Genomic DNA, 12,313 nt, shown 5'->3' with positions numbered 1-12,313 from the left:
TCTTGCCTGGGTCCAGCGCTGGGTCGGTGGGCTACCACGCTTGGGAGACTGAGGGGTGACATTCAGCTTGCGCAATACTGAAAATGTTAGAAATGGATGGACTCCACGGCAGGCACTGCTGAGATTTGAACTCAGGATCTCCTGTTTACTAGACAGGCACTTTCACCAACTAAGCCACAGCGCCCCACTTGGGGGATAGCTCTTTGTGAGAATTTTTCAAATCTTTGGAGGCAAGGTCTTCCCTCAAGCTAGCACTGGGTTGGAAACCTACCACGCTTGGGAGACTCAAGGCTGCCATTAAGCTTGCGCAAAACTGAAAACGTTATAAATGGAAAGACTCCACGGCAGGCACTGCTGAGATTTGAACTCAGGATCTCCTGTTTACTAGACAGGCGCTTTCACCAACTAAGCCACAGCGCCTCACGTGGTGCACATCCTTTGCAACCCAGTCAAGTGCAGAGTGGGTGCAGGGGGCAGTGCAGGGCGTAACAGGAATGCGGGGGCTGGAGCTGGGGGGTATTGGGGGGGGCGGCTCGCACAGAAGTTAAAGCTGTGGACAGAGGGGAGTACAAAAGTGGGACAGGGTGGGTCTGACTGAGTGCAGAGGGGAGAGCTGTGGATTGGGCCGAGGAGGGGGCATGGAAGGGAGGTAGAATGTCTAGGTCCAGGTTGACAGTGCCTTTTTTTCTATGTGTACAAGACCTTTGTGCCATGAAATGCTTTACGTTAAGCACGTTTACATTGATTACGAACTAAACTACCGACGAGGATGGGATTCGAACCCATGCGTGCAGAGCACAATGGATTAGCAGTCCATCGCCTTAACCACTCGGCCACCTCGTCATGTGTAACCTAGAACCTTGGGCCGTTTCTTGTCTGTGGCTTTTGAGAAGGGCTTAGCCAGATTCTGGCAATCTGGGAGGGCGCACGGAGAGTCTGCCAGGAGTCTGAGTATGTCTGAGCACCACGTCCTCCTGGGGCAATATGCTTCCTTCTGAGAGGCACCACCTTCGGTGACCCCCTTGGTGATTGACGTAGGCCATAGCCATGGCATTGTCCAACTGGATTCCCATCTGAGGTTCTCACAGAAGAAGAGGTATGCAACATTGAAGGGAGGCCTGAATTGTCCTGTGCTCCAGAATGTTGATGGGAAGGCGGGCTCCCTCCAAAGAATAAGTCCCCTGCATTCAAAAGGGCACCCAGGACTGATCTTTAGCCTGATAGGCCGATATGTACAGTGGGAATTTTTCAAGTCGTTGGAGGCAGGGTCTTGCCTGGGTCCAGCGCTGGGTCGGTGGGCTACCACGCTTGGGAGACTGAGGGGTGACATTCAGCTTGCGCAATACTGAAAATGTTAGAAATGGATTGACTCCACGGCAGGCACTGCTGAGATTTGAACTCAGGATCTCCTGTTTACTAGACAGGCGCTTTCACCAACTAAGCCACAGCGCCCCACTTGGGGGATAGATCTTTGTGAGAATTTTTCAAATCTTTGGAGGCAAGGTCTTCCCTCAAGCTAGCACTGGGTTGGAAACCTACCACGCTTGGGAGACTCAAGGCTGCCATTAAGCTTGCGCAAAACTGAAAACGTTATAAATGGAAAGACTCCACGGCAGGCACTGCTGAGATTTGAACTCAGGATCTCCTGTTTACTAGACAGGCGCTTTCACCAACTAAGCCACAGCGCCTCACGTGGTGCACATCCTTTGCAACCCAGTCAAGTGCAGAGTGGGTGCAGGGGGCAGTGCAGGGCGTAACAGGAATGCGGGGGCTGGAGCTGGGGGGTATTGGGGGGGGCGGCTCGCACAGAAGTTAAAGCTGTGGACAGAGGGGAGTACAAAAGTGGGACAGGGTGGGTCTGACTGAGTGCAGAGGGGAGAGCTGTGGATTGGGCCGAGGAGGGGGCATGGAAGGGAGGTAGAATGTCTAGGTCCAGGTTGACAGTGCCTTTTTTTCTATGTGTACAAGACCTTTGTGCCATGAAATGCTTTACGTTAAGCACGTTTACATTGATTACGAACTAAACTACCGACGAGGATGGGATTTGAACCCATGCGTGCAGAGCACAATGGATTAGCAGTCCATCGCCTTACCCACTCGGCCACCTCGTCATGTGTAACCTAGAACCTTGGGCCGTTTCTTGTCTGTGGCTTTTGAGAAGGGCTTAGCCAGATTCCGGCAATCTGGGAGGGCGCACGGAGAGTCTGCCAGGAGTCTGAGTATGTCTGAGCACCACGTCCTCCTGGGGCAATATGCTTCCTTCTGAGAGGCACCACCTTCGGTGACCCCCTTGGTGATTGACGTAGGCCATAGCCATGGCATTGTCCAACTGGATTCCCATCTGAGGTTCTCACAGAAGAAGAGGTATGCAACATTGAAGGGAGGCCTGAATTGTCCTGTGCTCCAGAATGTTGATGGGAAGGCGGGCTCCCTCCAAAGAATAAGTCCCCTGCATTCAAAAGGGCACCCAGGACTGATCTTTAGCCTGATAGGCTGATATGTACAGTGGGAATTTTTCAAGTCGTTGGAGGCAGGGTCTTGCCTGGGTCCAGCGCTGGGTCGGTGGGCTACCACGCTTGGGAGACTGAGGGGTGACATTCAGCTTGCGCAATACTGAAAATGTTAGAAATGGATGGACTCCACGGCAGGCACTGCTGAGATTTGAACTCAGGATCTCCTGTTTACTAGACAGGCGCTTTCACCAACTAAGCCACAGCGCCCCACTTGGGGGATAGCTCTTTGTGAGAATTTTTCAAATCTTTGGAGGCAAGGTCTTCCCTCAAGCTAGCACTGGGTTGGAAACCTACCACGCTTGGGAGACTCAAGGCTGCCATTAAGCTTGCGCAAAACTGAAAACGTTATAAATGGAAAGACTCCACGGCAGGCACTGCTGAGATTTGAACTCAGGATCTCCTGTTTACTAGACAGGCGCTTTCACCAACTAAGCCACAGCGCCTCACGTGGTGCACATCCTTTGCAACCCAGTCAAGTGCAGAGTGGGTGCAGGGGGCAGTGCAGGGCGTAACAGGAATGCGGGGGCTGGAGCTGGGGGGTATTGGGGGGGGCGGCTCGCACAGAAGTTAAAGCTGTGGACAGAGGGGAGTACAAAAGTGGGACAGGGTGGGTCTGACTGAGTGCAGAGGGGAGAGCTGTGGATTGGGCCGAGGAGGGGGCATGGAAGGGAGGTAGAATGTCTAGGTCCAGGTTGACAGTGCCTTTTTTTCTATGTGTACAAGACCTTTGTGCCATGAAATGCTTTACGTTAAGCACGTTTACATTGATTACGAACTAAACTACCGACGAGGATGGGATTCGAACCCATGCATGCAGAGCACAATGGATTAGCAGTCCATCGCCTTAACCACTCGGCCACCTCGTCATGTGTAACCTAGAACCTTGGGCCGTTTCTTGTCTGTGGCTTTTGAGAAGGGCTTAGCCAGATTCCGGCAATCTGGGAGGGCGCACGGAGAGTCAGCCAGGAGACTGAGTATGTCTGAGCACCACATCCTCCTGGGGCAATATGCTTCCTTCTGAGAGGCACCACCTTCGGTGACCCCCTTGGTGATTGACGTAGGCCATAGCCATGGCATTGTCCAACTGGATTCCCATCTGAGGTTCTCACAGAAGAAGAGGTATGCAACATTGAAGGGAGGCCTGAATTGTCCTGTGCTCCAGAATGTTGATGGGAAGGCGGGCTCCCTCCAAAGAATAAGTCCCCTGCATTCAAAAGGGCACCCAGGACTGATCTTTAGCCTGATAGGCTGATATGTACAGTGGGAATTTTTCAAGTCGTTGGAGGCAGGGTCTTGCCTGGGTCCAGCGCTGGGTCGGTGGGCTACCACGCTTGGGAGACTGAGGGGTGACATTCAGCTTGCGCAATACTGAAAATGTTAGAAATGGATGGACTCCACGGCAGGCACTGCTGAGATTTGAACTCAGGATCTCCTGTTTACTAGACAGGCACTTTCACCAACTAAGCCACAGCGCCCCACTTGGGGGATAGCTCTTTGTGAGAATTTTTCAAATCTTTGGAGGCAAGGTCTTCCCTCAAGCTAGCACTGGGTTGGAAACCTACCACGCTTGGGAGACTCAAGGCTGCCATTAAGCTTGCGCAAAACTGAAAACGTTATAAATGGAAAGACTCCACGGCAGGCACTGCTGAGATTTGAACTCAGGATCTCCTGTTTACTAGACAGGCGCTTTCACCAACTAAGCCACAGCGCCTCACGTGGTGCACATCCTTTGCAACCCAGTCAAGTGCAGAGTGGGTGCAGGGGGCGGTGCAGGGGGCAGTGCAGGGCGTAACAGGAATGCGGGGGCTGGAGCTGGGGGGTATTGGGGGGGGCGGCTCGCACAGAAGTTAAAGCTGTGGACAGAGGGGAGTACAAAAGTGGGACAGGGTGGGTCTGACTGAGTGCAGAGGGGAGAGCTGTGGATTGGGCCGAGGAGGGGGCATGGAAGGGAGGTAGAATGTCTAGGTCCAGGTTGACAGTGCCTTTTTTTCTATGTGTACAAGACCTTTGTGCCATGAAATGCTTTACGTTAAGCACGTTTACATTGATTACGAACTAAACTACCGACGAGGATGGGATTCGAACCCATGCGTGCAGAGCACAATGGATTAGCAGTCCATCGCCTTAACCACTCGGCCACCTCGTCATGTGTAACCTAGAACCTTGGGCCGTTTCTTGTCTGTGGCTTTTGAGAAGGGCTTAGCCAGATTCCGGCAATCTGGGAGGGCGCACGGAGAGTCAGCCAGGAGACTGAGTATGTCTGAGCACCACGTCCTCCTGGGGCAATATGCTTCCTTCTGAGAGGCACCACCTTCGGTGACCCCCTTGGTAATTGACGTAGGCCATAGCCATGGCATTGTCCAACTGGATTCCCATCTGAGGTTCTCACAGAAGAAGAGGTATGCAACATTGAAGGGAGGCCTGAATTGTCCTGTGCTCCAGAATGTTGATGGGAAGGCGGGCTCCCTCCAAAGAATAAGTCCCCTGCATTCAAAAGGGCACCCAGGACTGATCTTTAGCCTGATAGGCTGATATGTACAGTGGGAATTTTTCAAGTCGTTGGAGGCAGGGTCTTGCCTGGGTCCAGCGCTGGGTCGGTGGGCTACCACGCTTGGGAGACTGAGGGGTGACATTCAGCTTGCGCAATACTGAAAATGTTAGAAATGGATGGACTCCACGGCAGGCACTGCTGAGATTTGAACTCAGGATCTCCTGTTTACTAGACAGGCGCTTTCACCAACTAAGCCACAGCGCCCCACTTGGGGGATAGCTCTTTGTGAGAATTTTTCAAATCTTTGGAGGCAAGGTCTTCCCTCAAGCTAGCACTGGGTTGGAAACCTACCACGCTTGGGAGACTCAAGGCTGCCATTAAGCTTGCGCAAAACTGAAAACGTTATAAATGGAAAGACTCCACGGCAGGCACTGCTGAGATTTGAACTCAGGATCTCCTGTTTACTAGACAGGCGCTTTCACCAACTAAGCCACAGCGCCTCACGTGGTGCACATCCTTTGCAACCCAGTCAAGTGCAGAGTGGGTGCAGGGGGCAGTGCAGGGCGTAACAGGAATGCGGGGGCTGGAGCTGGGGGGTATTGGGGGGGGGGCGGCTCGCACAGAAGTTAAAGCTGTGGACAGAGGGGAGTACAAAAGTGGCACAGGGTGGGTCTGACTGAGTGCAGAGGGGAGAGCTGTGGATTGGGCCGAGGAGGGGGCATGGAAGGGAGGTAGAATGTCTAGGTCCAGGTTGACAGTGCCTTTTTTTCTATGTGTACAAGACCTTTGTGCCATGAAATGCTTTACGTTAAGCACGTTTACATTGATTACGAACTAAACTACCGACGAGGATGGGATTCGAACCCATGCGTGCAGAGCACAATGGATTAGCAGTCCATCGCCTTAACCACTCGGCCACCTCGTCATGTGTAACCTAGAACCTTGGGCCGTTTCTTGTCTGTGGCTTTTGAGAAGGGCTTAGCCAGATTCCGGCAATCTGGGAGGGCGCACGGAGAGTCAGCCAGGAGACTGAGTATGTCTGAGCACCACGTCCTCCTGGGGCAATATGCTTCCTTCTGAGAGGCACCACCTTCGGTGACCCCCTTGGTGATTGACGTAGGCCATAGCCATGGCATTGTCCAACTGGATTCCCATCTGAGGTTCTCACAGAAGAAGAGGTATGCAACATTGAAGGGAGGCCTGAATTGTCCTGTGCTCCAGAATGTTGATGGGAAGGCGGGCTCCCTCCAAAGAATAAGTCCCCTGCATTCAAAAGGGCACCCAGGACTGATCTTTAGCCTGATAGGCTGATATGTACAGTGGGAATTTTTCAAGTCGTTGGAGGCAGGGTCTTGCCTGGGTCCAGCGCTGGGTCGGTGGGCTACCACGCTTGGGAGACTGAGGGGTGACATTCAGCTTGCGCAATACTGAAAATGTTAGAAATGGATGGACTCCACGGCAGGCACTGCTGAGATTTGAACTCAGGATCTCCTGTTGACTAGACAGGCGCTTTCACCAAATAAGCCACAGCGCCCCACTTGGGGGATAGCTCTTTGTGAGAATTTTTCAAATCTTTGGAGGCAAGGTCTTCCCTCAAGCTAGCACTGGGTTGGAAACCTACCACGCTTGGGAGACTCAAGGCTGCCATTAAGCTTGCGCAAAACTGAAAACGTTATAAATGGAAAGACTCCACGGCAGGCACTGCTGAGATTTGAACTCAGGATCTCCTGTTTACTAGACAGGCGCTTTCACCAACTAAGCCACAGCGCCTCACGTGGTGCACATCCTTTGCAACCCAGTCAAGTGCAGAGTGGGTGCAGGGGGCAGTGCAGGGCGTAACAGGAATGCGGGGGCTGGAGCTGGGGGGTATTGGGGGGGGCGGCTCGCACAGAAGTTAAAGCTGTGGACAGAGGGGAGTACAAAAGTGGGACAGGGTGGGTCTGACTGAGTGCAGAGGGGAGAGCTGTGGATTGGGCCGAGGAGGGGGCATGGAAGGGAGGTAGAATGTCTAGGTCCAGGTTGACAGTGCCTTTTTTTCTATGTGTACAAGACCTTTGTGCCATGAAATGCTTTACGTTAAGCACGTTTACATTGATTACGAACTAAACTACCGACGAGGATGGGATTCGAACCCATGCGTGCAGAGCACAATGGATTAGCAGTCCATCGCCTTAACCACTCGGCCACCTCGTCATGTGTAACCTAGAACCTTGGGCCGTTTCTTGTCTGTGGCTTTTGAGAAGGGCTTAGCCAGATTCCGGCAATCTGGGAGGGCGCACGGAGAGTCAGCCAGGAGACTGAGTATGTCTGAGCACCACGTCCTCCTGGGGCAATATGCTTCCTTCTGAGAGGCACCACCTTCGGTGACCCCCTTGGTGATTGACGTAGGCCATAGCCATGGCATTGTCCAACTGGATTCCCATCTGAGGTTCTCACAGAAGAAGAGGTATGCAACATTGAAGGGAGGCCTGAATTGTCCTGTGCTCCAGAATGTTGATGGGAAGGCGGGCTCCCTCCAAAGAATAAGTCCCCTGCATTCAAAAGGGCACCCAGGACTGATCTTTAGCCTGATAGGCTGATATGTACAGTGGGAATTTTTCAAGTCGTTGGAGGCAGGGTCTTGCCTGGGTCCAGCGCTGGGTCGGTGGGCTACCACGCTTGGGAGACTGAGGGGTGACATTCAGCTTGCGCATTACTGAAAATGTTAGAAATGGATGGACTCCACGGCAGGCACTGCTGAGATTTGAACTCAGGATCTCCTGTTTACTAGACAGGCGCTTTCACCAACTAAGCCACAGCGCCCCACTTGGGGGATAGCTCTTTGTGAGAATTTTTCAAATCTTTGGAGGCAAGGTCTTCCCTCAAGCTAGCACTGGGTTGGAAACCTACCACGCTTGGGAGACTCAAGGCTGCCATTAAGCTTGCGCAAAACTGAAAACGTTATAAATGGAAAGACTCCACGGCAGGCACTGCTGAGATTTGAACTCAGGATCTCCTGTTTACTAGACAGGCGCTTTCACCAACTAAGCCACAGCGCCTCACGTGGTGCACATCCTTTGCAACCCAGTCAAGTGCAGAGTGGGTGCAGGGGGCAGTGCAGGGCGTAACAGGAATGCGGGGGCTGGAGCTGGGGGGTATTGGGGGGGCGGCTCGCACAGAAGTTAAAGCTGTGGACAGAGGGGAGTACAAAAGTGGGACAGGGTGGGTCTGACTGAGTGCAGAGGGGAGAGCTATGGATTGGGCCGAGGAGGGGGCATGGAAGGGAGGTAGAATGTCTAGGTCCAGGTTGACAGTGCCTTTTTTTCTATGTGTACAAGACCTTTGTGCCATGAAATGCTTTACGTTAAGCACGTTTACATTGATTACGAACTAAACTACCGACGAGGATGGGATTCGAACCCATGCGTGCAGAGCACAATGGATTAGCAGTCCATCGCCTTAACCACTCGGCCACCTCGTCATGTGTAACCTAGAACCTTGGGCCGTTTCTTGTCTGTGGCTTTTGAGAAGGGCTTAGCCAGATTCCGGCAATCTGGGAGGGCGCACGGAGAGTCTGCCAGGAGTCTGAGTATGTCTGAGCACCACGTCCTCCTGGGGCAATATGCTTCCTTCTGAGAGGCACCACCTTCGGTGACCCCCTTGGTGATTGACGTAGGCCATAGCCATGGCATTGTCCAACTGGATTCCCATCTGAGGTTCTCACAGAAGAAGAGGTATGCAACATTGAAGGGAGGCCTGAATTGTCCTGTGCTCCAGAATGTTGATGGGAAGGCAGGCTCCCTCCAAAGAATAAGTCCCCTGCATTCAAAAGGGCACCCAGGACTGATCTTTAGCCTGATAGGCCGATATGTACAGTGGGAATTTTTCAAGTCGTTGGAGGCAGGGTCTTGCCTGGGTCCAGCGCTGGGTCGGTGGGCTACCACGCTTGGGAGACTGAGGGGTGACATTCAGCTTGCGCAATACTGAAAATGTTAGAAATGGATGGACTCCACGGCAGGCACTGCTGAGATTTGAACTCAGGATCTCCTGTTTACTAGACAGGCGCTTTCACCAACTAAGCCACAGCGCCCCACTTGGGGGATAGCTCTTTGTGAGAATTTTTCAAATCTTTGGAGGCAAGGTCTTCCCTCAAGCTAGCACTGGGTTGGAAACCTACCACGCTTGGGAGACTCAAGGCTGCCATTAAGCTTGCGCAAAACTGAAAACGTTATAAATGGAAAGACTCCACGGCAGGCACTGCTGAGATTTGAACTCAGGATGTCCTGTTTACTAGACAGGCGCTTTCACCAACTAAGCCACAGCGCCTCACGTGGTGCACATCCTTTGCAGCCCAGTCAAGTGCAGAGTGGGTGCAGGGGGCAGTGCAGGGCATAACAGGAATGCGGGGGCTGGAGCTGGGGGGTATTGGGGGGGGGGCGGCTCGCACAGAAGTTAAAGCTGTGGACAGAGGGGAGTACAAAAGTGGGACAGGGTGGGTCTGACTGAGTGCAGAGGGGAGAGCTGTGGATTGGGCCGAGGAGGGGGCATGGAAGGGAGGTAGAATGTCTAGGTCCAGGTTGACAGTGCCTTTTTTTCTATGTGTACAAGACCTTTGTGCCATGAAATGCTTTACGTTAAGCACGTTTACATTGATTACGAACTAAACTACCGACGAGGATGGGATTCGAACCCATGCGTGCAGAGCACAATGGATTAGCAGTCCATCGCCTTAACCACTCGGCCACCTCGTCATGTGTAACCTAGAACCTTGGGCCGTTTCTTGTCTGTGGCTTTTGAGAAGGGCTTAGCCAGATTCCGGCAATCTGGGAGGGCGCACGGAGAGTCAGCCAGGAGACTGAGTATGTCTGAGCACCACGTCCTCCTGGGGCAATATGCTTCCTTCTGAGAGGCACCACCTTCGGTGACCCCCTTGGTGATTGACGTAGGCCATAGCCATGGCATTGTCCAACTGGATTCCCATCTGAGGTTCTCACAGAAGAAGAGGTATGCAACATTGAAGGGAGGCCTGAATTGTCCTGTGCTCCAGAATGTTGATGGGAAGGCGGGCTCCCTCCAAAGAATAAGTCCCCTGCATTCAAAAGGGCACCCAGGACTGATCTTTAGCCTGATAGGCTGATATGTACAGTGGGAATTTTTCAAGTCGTTGGAGGCAGGGTCTTGCCTGGGTCCAGCGCTGGGTCGGTGGGCTACCACGCTTGGGAGACTGAGGGGTGACATTCAGCTTGCGCAATACTGAAAATGTTAGAAATGGATGGACTCCACGGCAGGCACTGCTGAGATTTGAACTCAGGATCTCCTGTTTACTAGACAGGCGCTTTCACCAACTAAGCCACAGCGCCCCACTTGGGGGATAGCTCTTTGTGAGAATTTTTCAAATCTTTGGAGGCAAGGTCTTCCCTCAAGCTAGCACTGGGTTGGAAACCTACCACGCTTGGGAGACTCAAGGCTGCCATTAAGCTTGCGCAAAACTGAAAACGTTATAAATGGAAAGACTCCACAGCAGGCACTGCTGAGATTTGAACTCAGGATCTCCTGTTTACTAGACAGGCGCTTTCACCAACTAAGCCACAGCGCCTCACGTGGTGCACATCCTTTGCAACCCAGTCAAGTGCAGAGTGGGTGCAGGGGGCAGTGCAGGGCGTAACAGGAATGCGGGGGCTGGAGCTGGGGGGTATTGGGGGGGGGCGGCTCGCACAGAAGTTAAAGCTGTGGACAGAGGGGAGTACAAAAGTGGCACAGGGTGGGTCTGACTGAGTGCAGAGGGGAGAGCTGTGGATTGGGCCGAGGAGGGGGCATGGAAGGGAGGTAGAATGTCTAGGTCCAGGTTGACAGTGCCTTTTTTTCTATGTGTACAAGACCTTTGTGCCATGAAATGCTTTACGTTAAGCACGTTTACATTGATTACGAACTAAACTACCGACGAGGATGGGATTCGAACCCATGCGTGCAGAGCACAATGGATTAGCAGTCCATCGCCTTAACCACTCGGCCACCTCGTCATGTGTAACCTAGAACCTTGGGCCGTTTCTTGTCTGTGGCTTTTGAGAAGGGCTTAGCCAGATTCCGGCAATCTGGGAGGGCGCACGGAGAGTCAGCCAGGAGACTGAGTATGTCTGAGCACCACGTCCTCCTGGGGCAATATGCTTCCTTCTGAGAGGCACCACCTTCGGTGACCCCCTTGGTGATTGACGTAGGCCATAGCCATGGCATTGTCCAACTGGATTCCCATCTGAGGTTCTCACAGAAGAAGAGGTATGCAACATTGAAGGGAGGCCTGAATTGTCCTGTGCTCCAGAATGTTGATGGGAAGGCGGGCTCCCTCCAAAGAATAAGTCCCCTGCATTCAAAAGGGCACCCAGGACTGATCTTTAGCCTGATAGGCTGATATGTACAGTGGGAATTTTTCAAGTCGTTGGAGGCAGGGTCTTGCCTGGGTCCAGCGCTGGGTCGGTGGGCTACCACGCTTGGGAGACTGAGGGGTGACATTCAGCTTGCGCAATACTGAAAATGTTAGAAATGGATGGACTCCACGGCAGGCACTGCTGAGATTTGAACTCAGGATCTCCTGTTTACTAGACAGGCACTTTCACCAAATAAGCCACAGCGCCCCACTTGGGGGATAGCTCTTTGTGAGAATTTTTCAAATCTTTGGAGGCAAGGTCTTCCCTCAAGCTAGCACTGGGTTGGAAACCTACCACGCTTGGGAGACTCAAGGCTGCCATTAAGCTTGCGCAAAACTGAAAACGTTATAAATGGAAAGACTCCACGGCAGGCACTGCTGAGATTTGAACTCAGGATCTCCTGTTTACTAGACAGGCGTTTTCACCAACTAAGCCACAGCGCCTCACGTGGTGCACATCCTTTGCAACCCAGTCAAGTGCAGAGTGGGTGCAGGGGGCAGTGCAGGGCGTAACAGGAATGCGGGGGCTGGAGCTGGGGGGTATTGGGGGGGGCGGCTCGCACAGAAGTTAAAGCTGTGGACAGAGGGGAGTACAAAAGTGGGACAGGGTGGGTCTGACTGAGTGCAGAGGGGAGAGCTGTGGATTGGGCCGAGGAGGGGGCATGGAAGGGAGGTAGAATGTCTAGGTCCAGGTTGACAGTGCCTTTTTTTCTATGTGTACAAGACCTTTGTGCCATGAAATGCTTTACGTTAAGCACGTTTACATTGATTACGAACTAAACTACCGACGAGGATGGGATTCGAACCCATGCGTGCAGAGCACAATGGATTAGCAGTCCATCGCCTTAACCACTCGGCCACCTCGTCATGTGTAACCTAGAACCTTGGGCCGTTTCTTGTCTGTGGCTT

The 12,313-nt window shown here is 52.8% G+C and overlaps 10 non-coding genes across 10 annotated transcripts; all 10 read right to left on the bottom strand.

The window, feature by feature from the left end:
* Positions 1-761: 761 nt before the first annotated feature.
* Positions 762-843, bottom strand: TRNAS-GCU (transfer RNA serine (anticodon GCU)). Its single transcript has one exon. It is a non-coding gene; the product is annotated as a tRNA-Ser (tRNA).
* A 1,186-nt stretch (positions 844-2,029) lies between these two features.
* Positions 2,030-2,111, bottom strand: TRNAS-GCU (transfer RNA serine (anticodon GCU)). Its single transcript has one exon. It is a non-coding gene; the product is annotated as a tRNA-Ser (tRNA).
* A 1,186-nt stretch (positions 2,112-3,297) lies between these two features.
* On the bottom strand, positions 3,298-3,379 carry TRNAS-GCU (transfer RNA serine (anticodon GCU)). Its single transcript has one exon. It is a non-coding gene; the product is annotated as a tRNA-Ser (tRNA).
* Positions 3,380-4,577: 1,198 nt separating this feature from the next.
* Positions 4,578-4,659, bottom strand: TRNAS-GCU (transfer RNA serine (anticodon GCU)). The gene has a single exon. It is a non-coding gene; the product is annotated as a tRNA-Ser (tRNA).
* A 1,188-nt stretch (positions 4,660-5,847) lies between these two features.
* TRNAS-GCU (transfer RNA serine (anticodon GCU)) lies at positions 5,848-5,929 on the bottom strand. The gene has a single exon. It is a non-coding gene; the product is annotated as a tRNA-Ser (tRNA).
* Positions 5,930-7,115: 1,186 nt separating this feature from the next.
* On the bottom strand, positions 7,116-7,197 carry TRNAS-GCU (transfer RNA serine (anticodon GCU)). The gene has a single exon. It is a non-coding gene; the product is annotated as a tRNA-Ser (tRNA).
* Positions 7,198-8,382: 1,185 nt separating this feature from the next.
* Positions 8,383-8,464, bottom strand: TRNAS-GCU (transfer RNA serine (anticodon GCU)). Its single transcript has one exon. It is a non-coding gene; the product is annotated as a tRNA-Ser (tRNA).
* Positions 8,465-9,652: 1,188 nt separating this feature from the next.
* TRNAS-GCU (transfer RNA serine (anticodon GCU)) lies at positions 9,653-9,734 on the bottom strand. Its single transcript has one exon. It is a non-coding gene; the product is annotated as a tRNA-Ser (tRNA).
* Positions 9,735-10,921: 1,187 nt separating this feature from the next.
* Positions 10,922-11,003, bottom strand: TRNAS-GCU (transfer RNA serine (anticodon GCU)). Its single transcript has one exon. It is a non-coding gene; the product is annotated as a tRNA-Ser (tRNA).
* Positions 11,004-12,189: 1,186 nt separating this feature from the next.
* On the bottom strand, positions 12,190-12,271 carry TRNAS-GCU (transfer RNA serine (anticodon GCU)). Its single transcript has one exon. It is a non-coding gene; the product is annotated as a tRNA-Ser (tRNA).
* Between the last annotated feature and the right edge of the window lie 42 nt (positions 12,272-12,313).

The sequence above is a fragment of the Lithobates pipiens genome, unplaced genomic scaffold (assembly GCF_037356315.1).
Source record: "Lithobates pipiens isolate NorthernLeopardFrog02 unplaced genomic scaffold, aLitPip1_a1.2 Scaffold_8, whole genome shotgun sequence".
Taxonomy (NCBI): Eukaryota; Metazoa; Chordata; class Amphibia; order Anura; family Ranidae; genus Lithobates; species Lithobates pipiens.
This window is presented reverse-complemented; position numbering and strand designations above follow the sequence as displayed.